At 38.0% G+C, this 23,555-nt stretch overlaps 1 protein-coding gene across 1 annotated transcript in view; it reads right to left on the bottom strand.

Moving 5' to 3' along the window:
• Positions 1 to 22,120, bottom strand: part of fz2 (frizzled 2) — a 37,235-nt gene extending 15,115 nt beyond the window's left edge. Inside the window, exon 1 of the mRNA XM_089731154.1 lies at positions 21,343 to 22,120. The gene's annotated coding sequence lies outside the window, so the exon portion shown is untranslated. The remainder of the gene's footprint in view (positions 1 to 21,342) is intronic.
• Between the last annotated feature and the right edge of the window lie 1,435 nt (positions 22,121 to 23,555).

The following is a 23,555-nucleotide window of genomic DNA, read 5'->3' as shown; positions in this document are numbered from 1 at the left end:
AATTTAAAACCGCCTTCATTACGCTAAAATTTAAACATTTATTTTGAATAATTATAATAAATAATCGGGTTCGTCCTAGATTAATTGGACTTCTGAACAAAAATTTGTGTAAAATGTATAAGTATAGGAATGATTTAACCGAGTGTCGTTTTAGCTACGGTTATACAATGTAAGGAATCATTTGTGCGTATCCACGTAATCGCTAAAATGTTACATTTTGGGCCGTTATAAATAAACGAAAATTGGCGAATTAGCAGTCCGGGTGAGTCCCGGTGACCGGTCGGGTGGCCGGGTTAACTGGAGACCCGGGTCGCCTCCCAACTACCGGACCACTCAATTATACCGATTTAATTTTTAATAACTTTACAGTAATCGCTTTGAAGTTAGCATTGGAAACTTTTTTGCATTATCCATTTCTGTTTTAGAATTGATGATTTAAACTTTCCTACAACAATATAAGAGAGAAGATAAAGGTACTTTTGCTCCTTAAATATAGCAATATTTTTCCAAAAGAATGATAATCAAAACAGGAGAGACATTCATTGGTTTTAATATATTTCTTGTCATAAGAAACTTTTATTAGGTTTTCACGAATCGTCAGTAAACACTTTTTTTTTCCCCTACCTAAGCTGATAGCCTTAGGGGCTATTTCAGCGTAACCCTAACGTTTGTAGGTGAGCTCACGGGGCTCAAACCTGATGACTTTGCTAACACGACCCTAGCAAGAGCCGTGCTTCGCAGAATCTACCACCGGATCGGAAACGCGACCCACTGAGAAGATCCGGCGAGAAACTCAGTGGGCTGTGTCTGAGAGTTAATTTACTCGTCGAGCCCTTCGTCGCAAGCGACGGGTTCGACGAGAACGGTGACCGGTGCTTGAAGTACCTAGACGCACCGTTAGTGGATCGGGAGGATCCGAGATGACGTGTTTTGGGCGACGTCGACTGCTTTCCATTCTGTCCGCAGGATCGGGAATGTAGTTACCGGCGGCCACGATGAGAGGGTTCTCGTGTCGTGCCGCTTTATCGAAGTGGCAGTAAACACGAAGACATCAATGTTTGTAGTACACAGATTAGATAACAGATGGCGTTAGCAGTTAGTTAAAACAATGTACTTTTTCTGGAGTTAATAAAAAAGAACTAAAATATCAACTAATTAACTTAAAGTGATATTAATAAACTTAAAATATGAAATTACAGGAAATAGCTGTCACCGCCGCTCGTGGACATCAGCAATGCCAGAAGCAAAACTAAGCTATTGTCTCTCATCATAGAAATTTCTCGAATTTCACAGTGAGTCTTTTATGATAATCGGGTCTAAACTAGTCTAAACTATAACATAAGCATTCAAATTCAACAGTTATTGAGTGATAGGCAATGACTTACACATATATACAATGTAAATACGATTAGAAAAGCTAAATTATGTTGACCGATTTTGCCAACATATTTATATACATATTTTGAATATCTTCAATACTCGTAATATTTTTAGACGTCCACTGCACGTAACGTCAAATTTAGTATTATATATTGCATTTATACCCCGACCCGACGACCAAACGAAAAACAGTTGCTGTCGCCCAAATTGTCATTTCGGATCCTGTCGATCCACTCTCCGTGCTTTTAGGCATTCGAAGCACCGGTCAACGTTCTCGTCGAACCCGTCGATTTTTTTTATTGCCTAGATGTGTGGACGAGCTCACAGCTCACCTGGTGTTAAGTCAATCGTGAACAATTGACAAGTACGTATTTCATTAGAAAAATTGGTACCCACCAGCGGAATTCGAACACCGTTGCATCGCTATATACGAATGCACCGGACTTCTTATCCTTTAGGCCACGACGACTTCAATGCGACGAAGGGTTCGTCGTGTAAACTAAACCACACGCACAACCCACTGAGTTTCAGTAAATCACGATTCCGATCCGGTGCTAGATTCAGCGAAGCACTGCTCTTGCTAAGGGGCAGATGTTAACAAACTCTCCCAAGTTGAACCCTGTGAGCTCTTCTACTCGTAAGGTGAAGCTAGCAAAACCCCTTCGAGCTTACAAGCAATAGGTAGAAAATAAAAGCATCTACAAACAGTTGTAGGTGTATTTCAGTCGAATCGTGTTCGCTTTACGGGCGACGTTTTTAAACAGAGCTAATTCGCGACAATGAAACTGACGGCAAATGCAAAAACCATTACCTATTCTGCGACAGGGTTACTAGCGTTGGAATTTTATATCGAAATTGTTTTCATGTTTTAAAATTATACGGTTCAAATTATTTTATCCGGATTTTTCTGTCTTGAAAAAAGTGTATATCTTCTTTGATTAGCTTGTTATCTTATTTCTGTTTTGGTTTTTAATTAACATCTTTCGTTTACTTATTCTATCAACTAGATAAATAGATACCATCAGGTGGGTAGGTACCACCACCCTTGCCTATTTCTGCCGTGAAGCAGTAATGCGTTTCGGTTTGAAGGGTGGGGCCGCCTTTGTAACTAACTATACTTGAGACCTTAGAACTTATATCTCAAGATGGGTAGCGCATTTACTTCGTAGATGTCTATGGGCTCCAGTAACCACTTAACACCAGGAGGGCTGTGAGCTCGTTCACCAATATAAATAGTAAGTATTTAATATGAATTTTGAAAGGCCAAAATCATTAGTTTTATTCACACCTCATTATCTCGCAGGAGCACAAAAATAACTAAAAACATCTCGCACCGATGTGACCCTGTACGTAAATAGGACCCGACTTTTTGTTCTCATTAAATTTTTTTGTCTCGACAAAGATAAGGCTGCGACAATATTGTAACGGTGCTAGCGACAATACGTTATTGTTTTGTTTGCGATTTACTTTTACGGATGACAATAAGTAACAATGACGTCAGGACAGTTTAGACGAACATTTATTTGTCAAAAATTTGAATGTTACGTTTTGCTACAAACAAAACATGTTTATTGTCACAGTTTAAACTATATTTTATTAGCTTGAACGTTGATTATTATTGTTTAGCGAATTCCATGTTTGCGTTTGTAAAGGTTAATAAAATCGTTTAAGGACGAGAGTTTAAAATTCTAGTGGTACCACTGTTCTACGAGTATATACTTCTTCTGCGAAGTTTGACGGCAACAACAGTTGTTAATAAAATAATAAAAGTTAGTGTACACGTTAGCGACGACAAATCTTATTGTTGAAGGGATGGAATTAAATGTAGGCAGCGGCTTGGCTCTGCCCCTGGCGTTGCTGAAGTCCATGGGCGACGGTAACCACTCACCATCAGGTGGGCCGTATGCTCGTTCGCCTACAAGGGCAATAAAAAAAACTTCGATTTTTAAAAATAAGTCATCCATCGAAATTTTGAATTAAATTGCTGTTTCTGAGGTAAGTAAAACTTCAACATGATTACAGATTTTCAATAAACAGGCTAGCGTATTAAAAGCGAAAGCAATTGCTTATCTATTTATGATAATTCAGCGATTTTACGAGCCCAAGAAGAGGTACTCTACATAATGGTGTGCTAAATGAATCTAGAAAAGTCGATTGTGACGGTTTGTCCTAAGAGGTATACATAATTTGAAATTGTCATAGAAGTTTTCGAGTTACCAACCTTATTTATTTCCTGGCTACTTCCGCTAAAGCTAATATTCTAATTTTAAGTGGGTAACATTGTTCGCGAACTCATTTAATTATACGCTCTCGCGATGAAATACAATACAATAATACTGTAAATGTGTTTGTTTGTAATTCAATTACAGAGCAATGAAGAGATCTACTTTTCAGACACATGGAAGACAGACAATATCGGGACTGTCACATGTCGTTTAAAATTACAAATTTAGCATGTAGTAAAATCACATGGCGCACATCTCTCATTGTGCATTATAGAGGCTACCCAATTTTTCTATTACAGCGAATTCAGCTTTGTGGGACGTTAATTTAAAAATTGACGGTAGTTAGCTCAACATTAACATTTCGACATATAACACATTTATCGTCCGTGACCACGAAAACTGCGTGGTATTTAAAACATTGGAAACAATATAATAACAGTAAAAAATGCAATGTTAAACAATTTTTGAGTTCTCCTTTTGGAGTTTAATTTAAGTTGACCAATTCCTTTCGTATACAACACAGGAAGCTGAGGAAATAGTAATCCAATAGATAAGTCATTTATACGAGTCTGTTCCATGGGGAGTGCTCTGAGGAATTGTTAGAGATGATACCGACATCTCGTTTTTACCATCGCACCGCCCGCCACCGGAGTAGAGTTCATCCATACTACCTGGAGCCACTGCGGTCATCCACAGTGCATTTCCAGAGGTCTTTTTTGCCACGTACCATCCGGCTATGGAATGAGCTCCCCTCCACGGTGTTTCCCGAGCGCTATGACATGTCCTTCTTCAAACGAGGCTTGTGGAGAGTATTAAGCGGTAGGCAGCGGCTTAGCTCTGCCCCTGGCATTGCTGAAGTCTATGGGCGACGGTAACCACTCACCATCAAGTGGGCCGTATGCTCGTCTGCCTACAAGGGCAATAAAAAAAAAAACAATTTTTTTTTATGTTATTAAAAAGGTTTTGTCTTATGTTTTAGATATTCGTATGGAGTGTTCAAGTTTAAAATTTAATTACAGTACACAATATTCGTAATTATACTAAATACATGCACAACTAACTATACAATAATTCTGTTTTTGCCGCAAATAAATCTCTCGTAACGTGAATAAATTAGTTACTTTATTCTCCGGAACACACTTAACTGTAGTACATATCTACTATCTACATGTTTAATTAGATTCTCAATTTACTTTTTTAAATTATATTTGCTCATTTCCAACGAGATGTAACGTAGGTACATAAAGTAGAACTCACTTTTGAATGTCATTCCGTGGCTCCCTTGTTCCAAGGGGTCTTTTCATATCGATCGCACGCAGGTAGCTGGCAACGAATGATTTATTGCCGGCTTGTTTGTACGAATAATCGATTTTACGACCTAGCACTTTATTTACGCGATAATGCATCTTATTCTTATTGAACTAAGATCAACTTTACATTATGTCTTATAATGTTTGTAGAGTGGGACTTTTTTGCAGGCCCTTAAGTGCCTCTAGATTTTATTTGGAGGAACTCAGCAAAATCCTAGATGACTGTATTTGCTTATAGGGACGTACAAATAGTTACGCTTTGCTTGACCAAAACCGCCGTTTTTGGTCAAGGAAAGCGTTGAACACCCAAGTGTTACTGATCATTTGACGAGGTACATGCGTGATAGACCCGTTAAGCCGGATTTTAAGTGGTTTATTAGGTAGTTTTTGTTTTTTTTAAGATTGTTTTTATTTTTTTATTTTAATACAATTCCCTAAGGCACCTAACTACGTCGGATTGGCACTACTGTTCGATCTCCCCGGTCGGAGGCCTAGAGGTAGCCGGAAAGCTGACCCCACCACCATGTGGGATAAATAGCTGGGGAGAGAGAGAAAGAGAGAGCTTTTAGTGCATTACTAAAATAGATGATAGGTTAATTTAATGCCTATTATTTGGATTTTGTAAATAAGCCCGAGTATTTTTTCCTACTTACGTGAAGAATTTGGTTGACCCAGTTGACGGTGATCCGGTGATAACGTACAACATCAGGTTGTTTGAATTATGTGACGTGACAGTTAAATGTATTAATTGGGGTTATTCGTTATTTCTTGGCTGATGTTCGTGGAATTTTTCAAGCCCTTATTTTGGCTTTGGGTTCAATTCGAAGTCTGGGCGTACTTGTGTTTCCAGTACACATTATATGAGAAATAAATCTTAGTTTTTAGTCGATGAATGTGGAACATTTGTGTCAAGGTAATTGCTAAAAGGAAGTTTAAGATAAAAATAATTTGAACGTTAGAAGCGGATTTTTTGTATGCGTGCGTAAAATTAGTACTAATAATAATTGAAGAATTGAATAATAAGAAAAATTGAGACATTAATTGAACCAAATGTGTGAGTGGATAATAAAGTACACATAGATACGCATATTATTATCGAAAGAATGTCCTCTTTCAAATCTCTCAAACGATTATTTATTACAATTAAACCCCAAAATTGAATGTAATTTTAGATTGATCAGATTGAAAACATAGTTTACTTTTTTAAATATTTTTTTTACCAAATACCACCAAGGAGATTTAAGTTCTCTAGTTTTGTTTTATAATCTATAATCTAGTTCATAAACAGAAGCCAAACTCAAGAAACGAATATAAAATTATCAAAGAAAAAACAAGATATGGACGAAATTAGCGATAATGATAGAACGACATTAGTTTTCGTTGAATACATCGTGTAGTCGAATTGTAACAAAATCGTTACATACTGTGTACACAGATTGTCAGATATCGGGCGCTGATAAGTCGTATTAAATGAAATCACACGTATGTGGAATTATTTGGTTTATCGCCAAGTCGAGTGTCTCAGCTTGTTTGTACTGTGGTTCGAAATGATGGGAGATTTGATATCGGCATCAGTATCGATATTTTTACTAGATATTTTGTTGGTATACAGTAATTGCGTTTTGCTATAATAGATACCGTCTTTTGTGACCAAAATTGGCGGTTTACGGCCGGTGGATTATCTTCCATCAGTCGTAGAATAAGAAATGACTGCATATTTATTATTCTTACAAAATATTTTGTTTCGAGTAATCACTTTAATACTAAGCGTTCATCAGAGTTCGGAGAGATCACAAACGTTAATTCCACTTTAAGACATGAGGTCAGTTTCGATGGGCATGCTTCTCTAAAAATCGAATCGGATGACTTACCTACCACCTGGACGTAATAAAATTGACAATTGGCATAATAAACTATCTCAATCTAGTTAATTTCCTGAAAGATCTTCCCGCATTAGCTGTTTTAACAAGTAATACGGTATCGTTAGAGTTTATTTGAAAGACATTATGCGGAGTTTACATTACGAAATTAGTGTCATGCATGTTGAGCTCAGTTTCACGAAAGTAGTTTCGATATATGCGAAAGTAATTTCGTTAAAAAATTAGTGTCGCGAAATCCACAGTATCGCAGTAACCATGGCGCCTTCAGCATCAAAGCTATAATTTGCTATATTCAATGTAGCTAAAGAAATGCTTATATACCTATAAATATAAAAAAAGACCATCAAGAAAAAAAAAAGTTGGTAGATTCGAGGAGGGTCAACAAGAAGGCATTTAGGTGCAATGAAGTTAGTCTCTGAATTAGCAGATGAAGATCTTGAGAGTTATAAAAACTATTTTCGAATGAGTGAAGATAATTTTGATTTTTTACTGTAGGTGTTTTGGGACCCTTGTAATTGATATTCATTAATAAGATCTATATTTTTTTCTGTACTTCATCGTTGGTTTGCCATTTTCAACGCTTGAAGCGCGTCCGAACTAACAATACACACGTCCGCACAGCGCAGGCCCTTTCGCGACATTAGTTTCACGTCGCGTCTACACTATGAAATTAGTTGCATGACACTAATTTCACCAAAAAATCGCGCAGGGCACGAAACTAATTTGCATGCATGAAATTAATGCATGCATTACGAAAGTATTAAATTACACGTGAAACTGTTGGTAAAACTAATGTCACGAAATTAATTTCACGCCACTAATTTCGTAATGTAAATTCGGCTTTACAGATTAAGGTGTCGTCTTTGAAATTAGAATTAAGGACGAAGCTCTTAGAATTAAGGAACTTTTCAAGATTCGTTGACGCGAACAAAGCTTCACGTGTTCATTATAATAATTTTGTGTTTATTTCGGATGTATTGAGTTTTTTGTCATTTTCATGACGACGAAACTGAAGCTTAAATTCTGGCAAAAGTTTCATTTTATGTATTTCTGAAAACTGTTTAATTTAAAATTGAATTATTATGACAAAATCGTTTCAATCCTGCAATAAAGTTTTCCAAGTTACAATGCCAGGATAAAAAACGGAATCCATGCATGAAAGGTATCTTTACATCTATCGTTGAATAAATAATATTACACGTTGGTTACGTTTAGTTAACAAACATTTTATTTTTATAGTTATCTCCGTTTAAACTACCTGAAAATCAGTCCAACACATTTTAGCAAATATAATTTACTTTATAATAAATAACTTAAAACGAATAGGATGCAAAGGATTATGGTTACGGTAAGTGTTCCAATTTCTTACCATTTCTGTCATTATTCAGTCACATTCATCATTTTGTATCGACAAACCTCCGTTATGGTATTATATCAGACTTAATTGAAAAACGAAATCAATACTTATCATAAGTTACAATATCGATAACGGCGAAAAATAATAGATCATTATTACTTAACATCACTTCGAGCATCCCACTCCGTAGTAGGCGCGCAAACACCTCCGCCGTTAGCCCCATCACTCTCTTTGGCCAGCCCATACCGTGGGTCTCGAAGGTCAAATATCTAGGCGTCACCCTCGACAGAGGGATGACATTCCGTCCCCATATAAAAACGGTACGCGACCGCGCCGCGTTTATTCTAGGACGACTCTATCCAATGCTTTGTAGTCGAAGCAAACTGTCCCTCCGCAATAAGGTAACTCTCTACAAAACTTGTATACGCCCCGTCATGACGTATGCAAGCGTAGTGTTCGCTCACGCAGCCCGCACCCACTTGAAATCCCTTCAGGTTATTCAATCCCGATTCTGCAGGATAGCCGTCGGAGCGCCTTGGTTCCTTAGGAACGTGGATCTCCACGATGACCTGGAGCTCGATTCAGTTAGTAAGTATCTGCAGTCGGCATCGCTGCGCCATTTTGAGAAGGCGGCACGACATGAGAACCCTCTCATCGTAGCCGCTGGAAATTAAATACCCGACCCAGTAGACCGAATGGTAAGCCGTCGACGTCGCCCAAAGCACGTCATTACGGATCCTCCTGATCCATTAACCGTGCTTTTAGGCACCACAAGCACCGGTCACCGTCCTCGTCGAACCCGTCGCTTGCGACGAAGGGCTCGACGAGCGAACTAACCCATAGACACAGCACACTGAGTTTCTCGCCGGATCTTCTCAGTGGGTCGCGTTTCCGATCCGGTGGTAGATTCTGCGAAGCACTGCTCTTGCTAGTGTCAGTGTTAGCAACTCTCCGGTTTGAGCCCCGGAAGCTCACCTACAAACGTTAGGGCGAAGCTGAAATAGCCTCTCAAGGCTATCAGGATAGGTAGGGGAAAAAAAATAATTACTTAACTATAGCAAAAACTATTTCGATTATCGATAATCGATTTGTATGATTCAGAAATTTAAACCTCCAGCAGAAAAATCCAAAAAGTCTACATACCTTTATTTAGCCCACAGTTAATCAAAATTTGTAGGTAAAATATGCAACACGATCGAAGACCGTATTCGATACGTTACGATATCAGTGATCGATCACAGGTACGTACGGTTTAATTAAGTCTCGTATCGATATAGATGATTTATTGATATTTCATACTGATAAAAAGGATTTTGACACACAAAATGAATTTACAATTTTTTTTTACACTTCTGGCCTGTGCAAGTCGCATCGTCTGTATTGCTAACGTCAATGCTGTGTATTAGTTTTATTAGTTAGCTGGTTTGGGTACCATCACCACCATGCCATTTGTTGCGAGTCTAAGCTCTTTATATCAGTCGAAATTCAGATAATTTCAGATTTTAAAATCAGTGAATACATGTATGTATGTGAATGTATTGTATGGTGTATGAATGTATGGTATTATATCTGTGGTAGTATATCAATATTGGATGGGTCGTGAGCTTGTAGTATATCGTACATGTATATCGCATTTTGAGGATGAACATCAGAAGATGTGATCTCAACCTCCCCGAATACCTGTTGGTTTATTTTATAAATTATTTATTTTCTCTCATATCTATTAAGTGTAGTGTGGAGAGCTGGCGTCAGATTTACTGCAGATAGAAAGAATAGAAGTCAAATGCAACTACAATTTGGGCGTATGTTCTGCTGTCCCAAGCCAATGGACATGTGAAAGCGAATGCCATCATTTACCTTGAGACATGAGGTTTAAGTCTTAAATCTAAAGTATAGCGACTGTATCAGAGCTTTGAATAGGATTGGATGACCGCTTCGCGACAGAGAAAGGTAGGCAGGTGGTACCCACCCGAGCGGCCTAACAAAATGTTCTACCAGTAATCACGCAAATTCTCATTTATGTGGTTTTGATTTTTCTTACACGATCTAATTATTTATTTTTGGAAACCATTCGTGAACATGTGTTGTGTACGTACCGATCAGCGCCCTTAGCGACAAACGTAGGTAAACGTTCCAACTCCATACAAATATGAGTTACTGATTGGGATTGGGGCCCACTGAGTTTCTTGTCGGATCTTCTCAGTGGGTCGCGCTCGATACGAGTATACCAGGCGTCTTAACATTTAGACCACGAGGACGTCGAACTATGTGTTGCGCTAAAATGTGTATGTCATAATTGTTCAAAAAATTTTTGTAATTGTGTTTAAAAGCAACAACTTTTTTTATTTTTTATTGCTTAGATGAGTGGCCGAGCTGACAGCCCACTTGGTTTTAAGTGATTACTGAAGCCCATAGACATCTACGACGTAAATGCGCCACCCACCTTGAGATATAAGTTCTAAGGTCTCGAGTATAGTTACAACGTTCCCCACCGTTCAAACCGAAACGCATTACTGCTTCACGGCAGAAATAGGCAGGGTGGTGGTACTCACCCGCGCGGACTCACAAGATGCCCTACCACCAGTAAAACCTGCACCTGCAGTACAGTTCTGGTGGTCGCGAAGGTCGACTTGTAAATTTGACGTGTAAGTCAGTGCTCTGTTTCTTTAATGATATCGATAAGAAAAATCACGTTAAGATAAGGTTTTCTAAATATCACATGACCGATTGCGGACGAGATTTATTTCGTACAGACGATGTTTTTGTTGTAAAGTGTTCATTTAGCTACGGCGCCATACCGCGTGTGTTTAAGTTTTTTCAAATTTTTTTTTGCAAGCAACAGGATTTGTTCGGATAAAAGTTTAAGCATTTATAAATTAGGGATGTTGCAAAACGCATACGTATGTACATATTTTTCTGACGGGTGAATCGTTAATAATTTAAAGTTGTTTAGCTTTAGTTTAATTTATATAGCTCGTCGGGATAGTAGAAGAGTTGAAAATATTATTTTATTTTTTGGATATTGTTCGATGGTCGATTTTTTCGATCGCAACGTATGTCTCGGCTTATAATTCTGTCCCCGCGCAGCAATTATATTTTTGGGGGTAAATGACAAAGGGAATATCTTCCGCCTAACGAGCGAAATGAAATTGGTCGATAATAGCAGGACGAATCACAATGTTGTTGTTCGCAACTTGTATAGGTACATGTATCCGAAATTATTTGGAAAATATCTTTAGCGAGTCTCAGGTGCCTGTCAAATATCTTGTTTTCAACGATAGCAACCTGCTAGCATCTATATATTAATACGTGAAGCAAAAACTTTGTGCCCCTTTTTACGAAAATTGCGCGAGCAGAGGAGTAAGAAAATTCCCACACTTATATAGAATCTAGAGACCGAGTGCAGTGTTATTTTTTTTTTATTATGGATAAAAAATACATTAAATCAATTAAAAAAAATTACACACATTACCATGGTATGACATACACACACGCATGCATACTATTTGTTAATTGTCAAACTTTTCTAATTGCCTTATAGTCTGTGGTCCAATTGAGAATAGATTAATATTGTTTGTCTAGAGTGTAGTCTCGGCGAAATCTGTAATTATAGAAGTATAATAGTCTTTGACCATAGAATCATAATAGTGTATAAACTTATAATTTCAATTAATTATAGTCGGAATTTCGACTACCGGGGGACAACTAGTAATTATAAATTAAAAAACTTAACAAACATTGATTTTCCCTATTTCAACTAGTGTGATGTTCCAAAGTAAAATTCTGCCAACAGAAGATTAACTGTTAGTTACCAAGCCGTAAAGAATCCTTCGCTATCAGATCCTTGTGTATAAGTCGTGAAGATTAATTGCTAATAATCCATTTACGCAACATGCATTGATATCTTGTTGATAATGTTTTATTTTTATTTTTATTCATAATTACCCTAATTAGATTGCTTGTGGTTTAAAGTCCGTTATCGCGGAAATTACCAGGAATTGTCGAGTTTTCAGCTAATAAACAGGGCCGGCGGTCACGGAGTTTGAATTGCGATCGAAGAGACATTTGGACAAAAATGTACGTCCAGTGGGTCGCGATTCTGATCCGGTGGTAGATTCTGCGAAGCGCTGCTCTTGCTAGGGCTAGTGTTACCAATGCCCCCGGTTTTGAGCCCCGTGAGCTCACCTACACGTTAGGTTACGCTGGCATAGCCTCTCAAGACTATCAGCTTAGGTAGGAAAAATAATAATAATTACTTTACCGAAACAACAACACAGCGGGGTGGATTGAAACGTGTTTTCATTTCTATATTTTTGTAGTCGCTCTTATCTACATTTGTACCTCTCAGATCCTGCGATACCAGTTGACGCATGACGTAGTGTAATGGAATAAAAGTCAATTGTTGAAACATTGCCAAGTATCAATGCAATTGTTTAGAAAACTTCAGCGGAAGTTAGTCAAACTGGTTAGTTATGAATTCTAACATAAACAACATAATATTATTATGAGCGATGATGTAAGAACGATTATGGATTGAGTCAACCTTCATTCGCTGTAGTATGAAAACAGAGCCGGTAGCATAAGTCTGGCGCGCCACCTGAAGTATAACTATATAACCGGTAGGCAGCGGCTTGGCTTTGGCTCTGGCATTGCTGACGTCTATAAGCGATGGTAACCACTCACCATCAGAAAGGCCGTATGCTCGTTTGCCTTTACGTTTTTTTTTCCTACTTAATCTGATGGTCTTGAGAGACCGTTTCAGCGTAACCTTAACAAGTAGGTGAGTTCACGGGGCTCAAACCTAACCTAACCTAACCTAACGCTAACCCTAGCAAGAGCCGTGCTTCGCAGAATCTATCACCGGATCGAAAACGCGACCCACTGAGAAGATCCGGCGAGAAACTCACTGGTCTGTGTCTGTGGGTTAGTTTACTCGCCGAGCCCTTCGTCGCAAGCGACGGGTTCGACGAGAACGGTGACCGGTGCTTGAGGTACCTAAAAGCACCGTTAGTGAGTCGATCCGAAATGACGTGCTTTGGGCTACGTCCACTGTTTACCACTACTGACTGCCGCAGGATCGGCGCCAATAAAAGAAAAGTATGTGAGAAACTTGTAACTATACTGTGACTTTAGAACTCGTATCTCAAGTTGAGTGGCGGAATTTACGTTGTAGATGTCTATGGGCTCCAGTAACCACTTAACACCAGGTGGGCTGTGAGCTCATCCACCCATACAAGCAATAAAAAAAACCTTCCTTGAAGTCGTAACTATTGTTCAATGTACCAATTCAAGGATATAAAACAAAAGTATTTATTTTTATTTATTAAATAGATGTTCTTTTATTGTGGTCTCGTGAATACATGTTCGGTACCATGGTATCACATGACTACAACTTGCGTCTAACCTGAGAATTATTAAAATTGAACCAAACCTAATACGGACGGGATGAATACAAAAATGTTTTAATATTCCATTTCACTTTTTGACCTATAAGGTGGGCGGCTGTAGGCATGTATAAATAATATCGAGGATCGTAGCTTTAGATTAGGGTTGGCAACGTGTTATTTGAGGATTATTTCCAGTTCATCATAAAATGATGACATCTTCTTCAGTTCTGTATAGTGCAGTAAATATAATTAAAAAAAAAAAACAACAAACTGGAAAACAAAATATCTACTACATTCCACGTGGATAAGTCCAGTCTTTCGTTTAAAAGGCATCAAACGCGTTGTAAATATACGACTCTAATGTGCAGTGTTTTACAGAGGATATGAGGGTATATTTACACGTCATTTCGGATCCTCCCGATCCACTAACGGTGCTTTTAGGTACCCCCAGCACCGGTCATCGTTCCCATCGAACCCGTCACTTGCGACGAAGGGTTCGGCGAGTATATTAACCCACAGACACACTGAGTTTCTCGTCGGATCTTCTCAGTGGGCCGCGTTTCCGATCCGGTGGTAGATTTTACGAAGCGCTGCTCTTGCTAGGGTCAGTGTTAGCACTTCGCCAGGTTTGAGCTCCGAGAGCTCACCTACTCGTTTGGTAACGCTGATATAGCCTCTCAAGGCTATCAGCTTAGGTAGGGAAAAAAGAAGAGGGTATAACCCTAAATGAAAACACCGATTTTACTAGTCCTTATAATCTTATTATTTTTATTAATATATTATTCAATTAATTTCATAGATTTACAGTCCTACGCATTTAAAAATATTAATGTCTTAATGGTTGGTAGCCCTGCTAGGAGCACAGCAGGGGCTCGACCAACCATCCCTTGAAATGTTAATAGGTGACGTGTGTCAGGCTCACATTATACACACACATATGTATATGATACTATCACATTTATTGTCATTACATTATGAAAAATTCAGTGCTTATAGTGACATAGACATAGACATAGACAACATTCCAAAAAAATCCGAATGCTATTTAGATTTCTTTATGTAAGCATAGAGGCACTGACGCCTGGCATTGCCAGTGCCCATCAGTCGACCTTAAGCGCGTCTGCCATTGTTGGCCATAAAAGCTCGGATTGTCGGTCCGAAAAATGTCCTGTTTTATACGATCGTTACAGAGATGAACTATCCATCATGTTACCGGCAGCCGGCGAGGTCTAAAAAAGCACCTCCATTGAAATATATCTCATACCCACTACTTGGAAACTGCGTTGATTCATAATACGTTCGAGACATCCTTCTTAAAGAAGATTCTCTTGAAGATCCTATGAAGTCATAGAATGGCCGAGTTGTAGCGTGTAAATATATTTTATAGTAAAACGACATGAGCTCAGTGCGACTTGTTTTAATGGCGGATGCACAGTATGGCAGTGTTGCCATATATTTATATTCTTTACCTAACAAATCCTTTTTCTTGTTGCGGACCATGCGGCATGTGCTTCGTCGCGAACCTACACCTCTTGATTGACACTCCTCACACCAGTTACCGAGAACGAGCGCCTTAGCTTATGGAAATAAGAATTAGTTTAGCACCGACAATAACAGACACAGTCATACACTTATTCATTTGATTTCCAACGACGAACGTTCAAGGAAAATACAAAATTAATGTTAATGAAATCGTTTAAATATTAATCAATCAATGAAGACACAGACTGTTTGCTTATAGAAATCAGGTAACGGACAATGTGTTAGATAAATACGTACGTTTATTTAATACAGATTAACGTGTATCAGCCGCCTCATTTGGACGTTTTAATCTCCATCTATTTACATTCATTGTGTGTCATATTCGACTACATACTTTTCAAAACCTTTCTTCACCACCCCATCATCCAATTTCTTCATCACAATTAAAACATAGATTTCTTAACGTGAATTATTAAGATTGAGCTGTATTAGTATCGAGTAGATGTACTTCCGATGGTTTTCTTCGCCCAATACCGTATACACTTATCGCGTCAGATTTTTTTTTATTGCCCCTGTAGGCAGACGACCATACGGCCCACCTGATGGTGAGTGGGTACCGTCGCACATTTAAGTCTTCAATCTAAAGTATAACGACTGTGTCAGAACATCGAATAGGATTGGATGACCGCTTCGCGACAGAGACAGGTAGGCAGGTGGTACCCACCCGAGCGGGCTTATAAATCGCTCTACGAGTAATCACGCAAACTCTCACTTATGTGGATTTGATTTTTCTTACACCATTTTTTTTATTGCCCATGTAGACAGACGAGCATACAGCCCACCTGATGGTGAGTGATTACCGTCTGCCATGGACTTCAGCAATGGTAGGGGCAGAGCCAAGTCGTAGTCTACCGTTAAGTACTCTCCACAAACCTCGTTTGAAGAAAGACATGTCATAGCACTCGGGAAACACCGTGCAGGGGAGCTCATTCCAAAGCCGGATAGTACGTGGCAAACAAGACCTCTGGAAACGCAATGTCGATGAAGATTCTAGACATTTTAAAATATCTAGATAATTATGTTTGTCGATTAAAGTCTGCCAACGTCGCGTCGCCTGCCTGGTCATTGCACGTTCATATCACTAGACGGCCGTTGTTTGCGTTTAGGTCATCGTACCCACATATCCACGAGTGAGCACTAATTACATTAAACGCGTTTTACCTGTAATTAGGAAGCGTTAGGTAATTGTAAAATTTGATTTTGAACAATTTAGGACGATTAGAATGATTTAGGGCTACTGCCATAGAAATTACTGGTGGTAGGACCTCTTATGAGTCCGGTACCCATCCTAATTCCACCGTGAAGAAGTAATGTATTTCGGTTTGAAGGGTGGGGCAGCCGTGGTCACTATACTCGAGACCTTAGAACTTACATCAAAAAGTGGGTGGCGCATTTACGTTGTAGATGTCTATTGGCCCCAGTAACCACTTTACACCATGTGGACCGTGAGATCGTAAACTCAGATAAGCAATAAATAAATAAAATGGTTTTGATTTCGGCTGTAGTTGCAAATGTTATTATGTCCATTAAATTTTTTGTTTTGATATTTTTTGCACAAATGGGATATTGGTAATAGGAGGTAATGACGCCGAACTCTTAACCGCCCACTGTCCTACCCTATAGAACCGGAATGCAATACTACTTTGTGGTAAAAGTAGGATGGATGATGACACCTACTCGTGCGGGCTTACTATACGACGCATGATGTGGTGATTTCATTGATAGGGATCTGCGATCATGTTTCATGACGTTTCTTGATTTGGCCTCAGAGCCATTAGGTGTGAGATCGTATCGAGTGCAGATAGGTTAGTACCACCATCTGTTTTATAGCTTTTATTAACGATCGCCTCGTGTAGTTTAAGATATTGTGCCTCATCGTTCCATTGTGCTTAGTAAATGCGTTGGGAAAACTTCTCATAAAGTTGGCAACCCTGTATCACGTGTATTAAGCGTTTAAGATTTCATTACGAGGTGTTTCTCTCATAGCACCCATCGTTCATGGAAAATGCAAACATAGCCCTCGCTTATCTAATAACATGTGTAAACAAAACGGAAGGTACACTATAAACCCGTTGTTTAGGGTTCAAATGACCTTTTTTTACAAACTTCAGATAAAAGTTTCAGTTCAATGGCTTTTGAGCGGCAGTTCAGGTCACATTTGACGTGTGTTTTAGTATTTGCTCTGAGGTCATAGCATTCCGAGTCATACGGTGAATTGAGAAAGCCTATTTTTGTTTTTTTTTTTATTCGTTTACGTTTTAATTATTTTTACATTACGCTTCATTGTGATACAAATATAGTAATGCGATAGTTAAAACGCTGAAATAGCCTCCAAAGGCTATCAGCTTAGGTAGGAATATTTTTTTTAGCTGAAATACTAATGATGGATGACGCGGTCGATGTCATTTGTAAATCGGTAATGTATTCTTGATGTTTTTAACGGATTATATTGTGAAAGTTTGAAAATTTTATTTCCCTGGTACAGAGTGTTCATGATTAAACTAAGTAAATTGTGTAACTTATGTAATTTACGACTCTCGAAAGCCACATATTCCTCAAAACAGCCTAAGCTTTAAGAGCTTTTGGCCCTTTGTGTCTTTCACTTGAAACCACAATGCAAATTGAGCAGCTTTCTAAAGAGAATAATACCTTTGTTAGCTGAACATCCTGGGCGCGGCGAAAGCAAAATTTACGCGACACTCAAATACATAGTTCGTAGAGCTCGTGGCCCAGCGGCGGGGTGCGTGCTCTCAGTGACAACGTCGCAGATTTGTAACTAGGAACGGACGATTGCCGTCAACACCAGGTGGGCTTTGAGCTTGCCCACCCAACTAAGTAATAAAAAAAACACCGTCACTGCGGAATAGGCCTAAATTGGCCCGCCGCGGCACTTTTTTGAGTTGGTGCGGACCGACTATTTCTAGTGTTTGTTTTTTTTCTCTCCTACTTATGCTGATAGCCTTGAGAGGCTATATCAGCGTCAATCTAGCGTGTAGGGGAGCTCTTGGGGCTCAAACCGGAGGCGTTGCTAACATTGACCCTAGCAAGAGCAGTGCTTCGCAGAATCTACCGCCGAATCGGAAACCCGACCCACTGAGAAGATTCGGCGAGAAACTCAGTGCGATGTGTCTATGGGTTAAGATGTTTGTAAGAGTTCGACACCGACAACTAGATACTATAAATTGTATACAGTATGTTTTCGCAAAGTTCTAGCCATTCCACTCTAGTGCTGGTGGGTCGAGAAAGACCAGCCACGCACTGGTGGGAATATCGTTGGGGCATTTCGAACCGCCGCCGCACCAGATGAAGGTTTATGATCTTACTTGCCACAGCCAAGGTGTTAAGGTTTGTAGAGATTATCCCGCTTTGCCTCGCTCCGGCTCCCCACCCACACCTTGTACAGAGCACCATTCATTTATCGTTCCCTCTCGCTGAAAACATCGTTTTTTATTTGCCAGACCTACGCACGACGACCTGAGAGGGAATGTAACAGAGAGCCACCATTGTTTCGGCATATCAGCAATGCAAATAGCATATAACAGACCTACCTACCGCTATTTAAGGACTTTTTTTTGTTTTCAAGTTTTAGAACGCCGAGGAAGTAAGTGGTGAGCTGTATAGGCGAATTAGAACTTCATAATTGAAGACATGAGCGGATGAAGAGGATATGATACAATTCGTTAATTTTGAGAAAACGGGCAACATACTTTTATTACTTGTACTTTTCCTTCTTACATAACTCCTTAATCACATGCAATTCGTAAAAATAGCTTTTAAACTCGGGAGTTTTATGGTCTAATATGATTTATAGGCGCACAACACCTTTATTAAATGTAAAAACTCAAAAATCTTAAAAATTGTACTTCACCGCTTCATTCACTCATGTTTTCAATTAGGAAATTCATAGTCTCAGTCAGTGGAAGTGTACAGTTATTCCATATCAGAAGACATTAAGTTACCTGATTAAGGAAGCCTGCGTCTTAGAAAATATTGATTCGCTTATAGAATTTTAGTATGTACATACATAGGCATAGCTTATATTTTTAGATACGTTGCGTTTTGTCTAAACGTGCAGGAAATTGCCAAAATCTTCCATTCAGTCGATGATCCGACTCTTATACGATGTGTATTAAATTATACGGCATTTAAACGAGTTTTTTAAACGAGCCTCGATAATCAAGCGTATCGCGACACGCTATTATGTAGGTATGAAAGAATTTAACGCAAATATTTTAACACTATTTCGTAGACTATCTATACTAATATTATAAAGAGTTATAAAGATTTGTTTGTCTGTTTGTATTGAATGAGCTCCGAAACTACAGTACCGATTTTAAAAATTCTTTCACTGTTTGGAAGCTACACTATTCCCGAGTGACATAGGCTATAATCTTTTTTGAAAAAAATTAGGGATCCTTACTAAAACTCCAATAATGTAACCGAAGGTGTAAAAAAATTACCTAAAATATTCTCTACATCGCGTGCCCTGCGAAAACTATTGATGATAGAATAAAATAATGTACTACGACTTTGTAGAACACATTATTATTTGCAAAAAGTGTCGCGACATCATATATCTAATCTAACTATTATAATTATGCCGCAATAAGTGTTCTTTTATTTAAAAAAATAAAACAATGTCAAATTTCGTTGAAATTTTTATTGAAGACTCGAGTGGAGCCGGAGCGGGTCGCTTGTAACTAATAAAATTTAGTAAAACCTTAACACGTGTTCTCGATCGAGTGCTTAGACTCGATGGACAGGAAAGAGCTCAGTTAGTTTGTGATCGTAAATAAAGCCGTGACTCAGAGGTTTCGAGCTATTTTCGAATTGACAGTGAGAAAGCATCGTGCGGTAACTTCTAGTTTTCTACCCTTTTTGTACTGTACGTTGCCGTTGTATTGCAGGTCATCTTGGAATCAAAAGTCGTATAAGTACATTTTATAATATGTACAGTAAGAATTATTTACAAATTTGAAATCTTTATTTTTTTATTTAGGTTTTCGTGCCGTTTTCGCGATGTGAAATGTGCAAAAGGATAGATAGCCCTTAGGTGAAATCAAACTGTGACAGTAAAATATTTTAAATGATAAACAGAAGGGATTTAATAGATAAACGCGATACAATAACGAATAAACATGATTACAAAATAATTATCATTTTTTTAGTTGTTTCAAAATCAAATATTTGTTTTTACTTATTAAGAGGTTTTCAATGTACAAACTTTTTTGTCTTGAGGCCTCCTAACCCCCATAATGGGTGAATCAAAGTTCAGTGTTTTTATTTTTCAAACATGCATTTAGATAGATAGCATGGCATGTGATTTTTTGATTTTGTTTCAAGCCTGATCAACCGAACTTTACAATTTTAAAGAGATTTTTATGTCGATGTGGAATTAGATTGGAAAACACACATACGTGGGCAAATCCTGATCCTAATAAAATAGTAATTTATTGTTCAGATCTCTTGTTAACTGATAAAAATTATGTTAATGAATTTTGTTTTAGTTTCTTTTCGAAATACAAATGCCTCATTAATTTGCATTACATAATAAATACATATTTATCTCGTTCTCTTGGCTACCGTTGTGAACAAAAAGGTGGAAATACAACTTTTTGTTAAACTGGCGTGTATAATTTTATATTACTAATTTATTTCATTCGTTTCGGTACTGACGACATGTATTACAATAATTTATAAACGTTCCAGCTGATATTATTAAAAAAAAACTGCTCATGGAAGTCATTGTCCTGTACCTTCGTAAAGCATTAAAGAAAATGGTTGTTTAGTTTACCGTTTAGTTTTAACATTATGATTTACGAGATACGTTTGGTCGAAGCTTTCAAGAAAACATTGAAAGGTTTATGGAATTCGAGTTTATACTGTAAGGAGGGTAAACATAAAAATTACTTTCGAACGTGGGGGTACGTACATAACCACTATAATAGTTACAATTTGTATATTTTACTTTGAGCTACAAATAAAAAACGAGTATTTCATTTTTCGTTTAAAACTGTAGTGAGATTATAATGTGTATTGTATTAACTAATTTTAGCGAATGTCATGGTCAAGAGTGGCAGAGATAACGAATGACATGCAATATAATCAAAATGCAATATTATATCCTATACATGCCCTGGCCGATCGCGATATTATCACAAAAAACGTACGCTTTATCGCCTCAAAACAAATCTAAGCTCGTTATCTACAAACACATACGTGAATACATCGACATTGAATCAATAATAGGTTTGTACCTACCGTCTTACACCGCGACTCGAGATACCGCCACCGCACCGTATACACTAAAAATCACACAAATTCCACTATCTTCTCAGAATGCACCTAATTGAATCCATGTTATCATTTAAAATATCGATCAGTCACACGCGGCACCACGGCTTTAGGGCGACGCCGTATATTTTTACATTTAACCGATGAGATATTTTCGATACGGCCGTCACGTCTCGATTACGTGCGATATTCGATATTTTGTGTATTATTATTTCAATGAAGCTCTTTTAAAAGTTATCTATTTGTCATTGATCAGCTGTGCGCGTTTTAAAACAATAACATCCGTGTTTCGTGTTCGGAATCAATTAAAACTTGTACACTCACAACGACGCGCGGAACGGGACTGCCGTCTGGTTGAGTGAATGAAATGAACGGCGAGTATTCGGCGGGGCGGGCGAAGAAGCGGGGACAGGGGCGAGACGCTCGCAGAGGAAAGTCGATAGATGGCGCTACACACCCGTTCCTGAGGCCGCCGGTCGAGGAATGCGATTTTTGTGAATAATTGCGTCGGCTGCAAGCCCGCCTCGTACTTCCAACCTCTTTATAAATTAGGAAAACGTTTTTCAAATTATTCCTCCGTCAAACATTTACTCAACGAATCGTATTGCGAGGCGCTTTCGATGTCCGGAATCAATTTGCGCGAATCCACTTTGGGCGTTTTGAATTTCCACCATTACTGTTTGCAGTCGAACGTGACGGAAATTAATGTGTGCACTGCCGTCTTGCCTACGTGGAGAGTAAATCCTTTTACGAGCTGAAGTAAATACCTACATCATTTTCGATGCAAAACTGAAAACACATTACTTCACGAAAAAAGTGTAGGTACCTTACTCACCGAGCTGATGTTAAGTTTATCATCATTAAATTATATCGAGTAGTGAAAAGTTATTTTATTTAAGCGACATTTCGCTTAATACGCGACATTTGTCTTTGTAATTAAAGGTGCGTTTTATTTGGTATTGGCACCAACAGTTCGACGTTTTTAATTGAACTTCAATTAAGTTTACTTTACTGAAATAGCTGAAGAAGTTTTTTTGTTACGATAGTGAGTTGGAAGTTGCAAAAATGTCGCTTAAACCAAATAGTATTTCAACTCTCGATATATACATACTTACATTATTTTCATTGCGCATAAAAAATATTTAGGCACAGTAGAATAATCAGGGCAAATCCTTTTAGTATTTAAGTACTATATAACATACATAAATATATAATGGGACGATTGTCTGATTTCGATTTGTTCCGTCAATTTATCCAGTAATATAAAAAAAACAATCGTAACATTAATAAAATGTTAGTAAACTCATTAACTCATAACAGACTACAGATCCAGTACAATACAAAGAACAACAAGCGGGTCACTAATTAAATCAATCTTTAGTTCAACAACGCGAAATCGGAACGGCTAATTCACATTTGACAAGTTTATCGTTCATTACGATTTACATTCCCGTTTTAATTAAACCGAAAACTCTTAACTAGTCTAAACGACTTTACAGCTATACCACTTACGTCCTTTTCTTAAAAACATTGCATAAATATCTTTGTAGTTTAATTCTAACAACAGCGTAAGCGCCTTCTGAGTTTGAGCCTATTTTATGTTAGCAGCGCTGTAAATTAACAGTTGGGGCATAAACAAGTCTTGTCTATGGAATATGACAGATGATAGTTGCGACCATAAACAATAGAGTGGTCGCGATACGGATAGATAAGGGTTGATTTATTGCGTGCGGAGCGCCTAAATCAATTATGGTGACAATTTTATTTTTGATTCAAACTAACTGATAATTTGTCTTTTTTTATTATTATTCTTGTGGCCGTATGGATCATGTCATAAAACAAAGGGTTGTGATAAAGCGGGGGTGTTAAGCTTGTGTGTTAGTACCTACCACAAGATGTGACATAATAAATAATTTATTCATCTAAAATTTCTTAAAAAAACTTCAGCTCGCTTAAAAATCAATTAATGATATTTAATTTTCTATCAATACTTATTCAATTCAATAACCGTTTTCAGATCTTAATAAATAAATAATAACACACGATTAAAATCACTAGTTAATACCATAGGTACGTATTTTTCAGTTGTCGCGGTAAGGGAGTTATTAAATCAACTATATAATCATGTGAATCCTCAATGAAAACCTCAAAAAAAATATGGAAGCTATCAAACAGAGTTC

Source organism: Bombyx mandarina, chromosome 11 (genome assembly GCF_030267445.1).
Source record: "Bombyx mandarina strain Sakado chromosome 11, ASM3026744v2".
NCBI classification, from domain to species: domain Eukaryota; kingdom Metazoa; phylum Arthropoda; class Insecta; order Lepidoptera; family Bombycidae; genus Bombyx; species Bombyx mandarina.
Note: the sequence above shows the minus strand (reverse complement) of the source record. Positions and strands in the feature narration are given on the sequence as shown.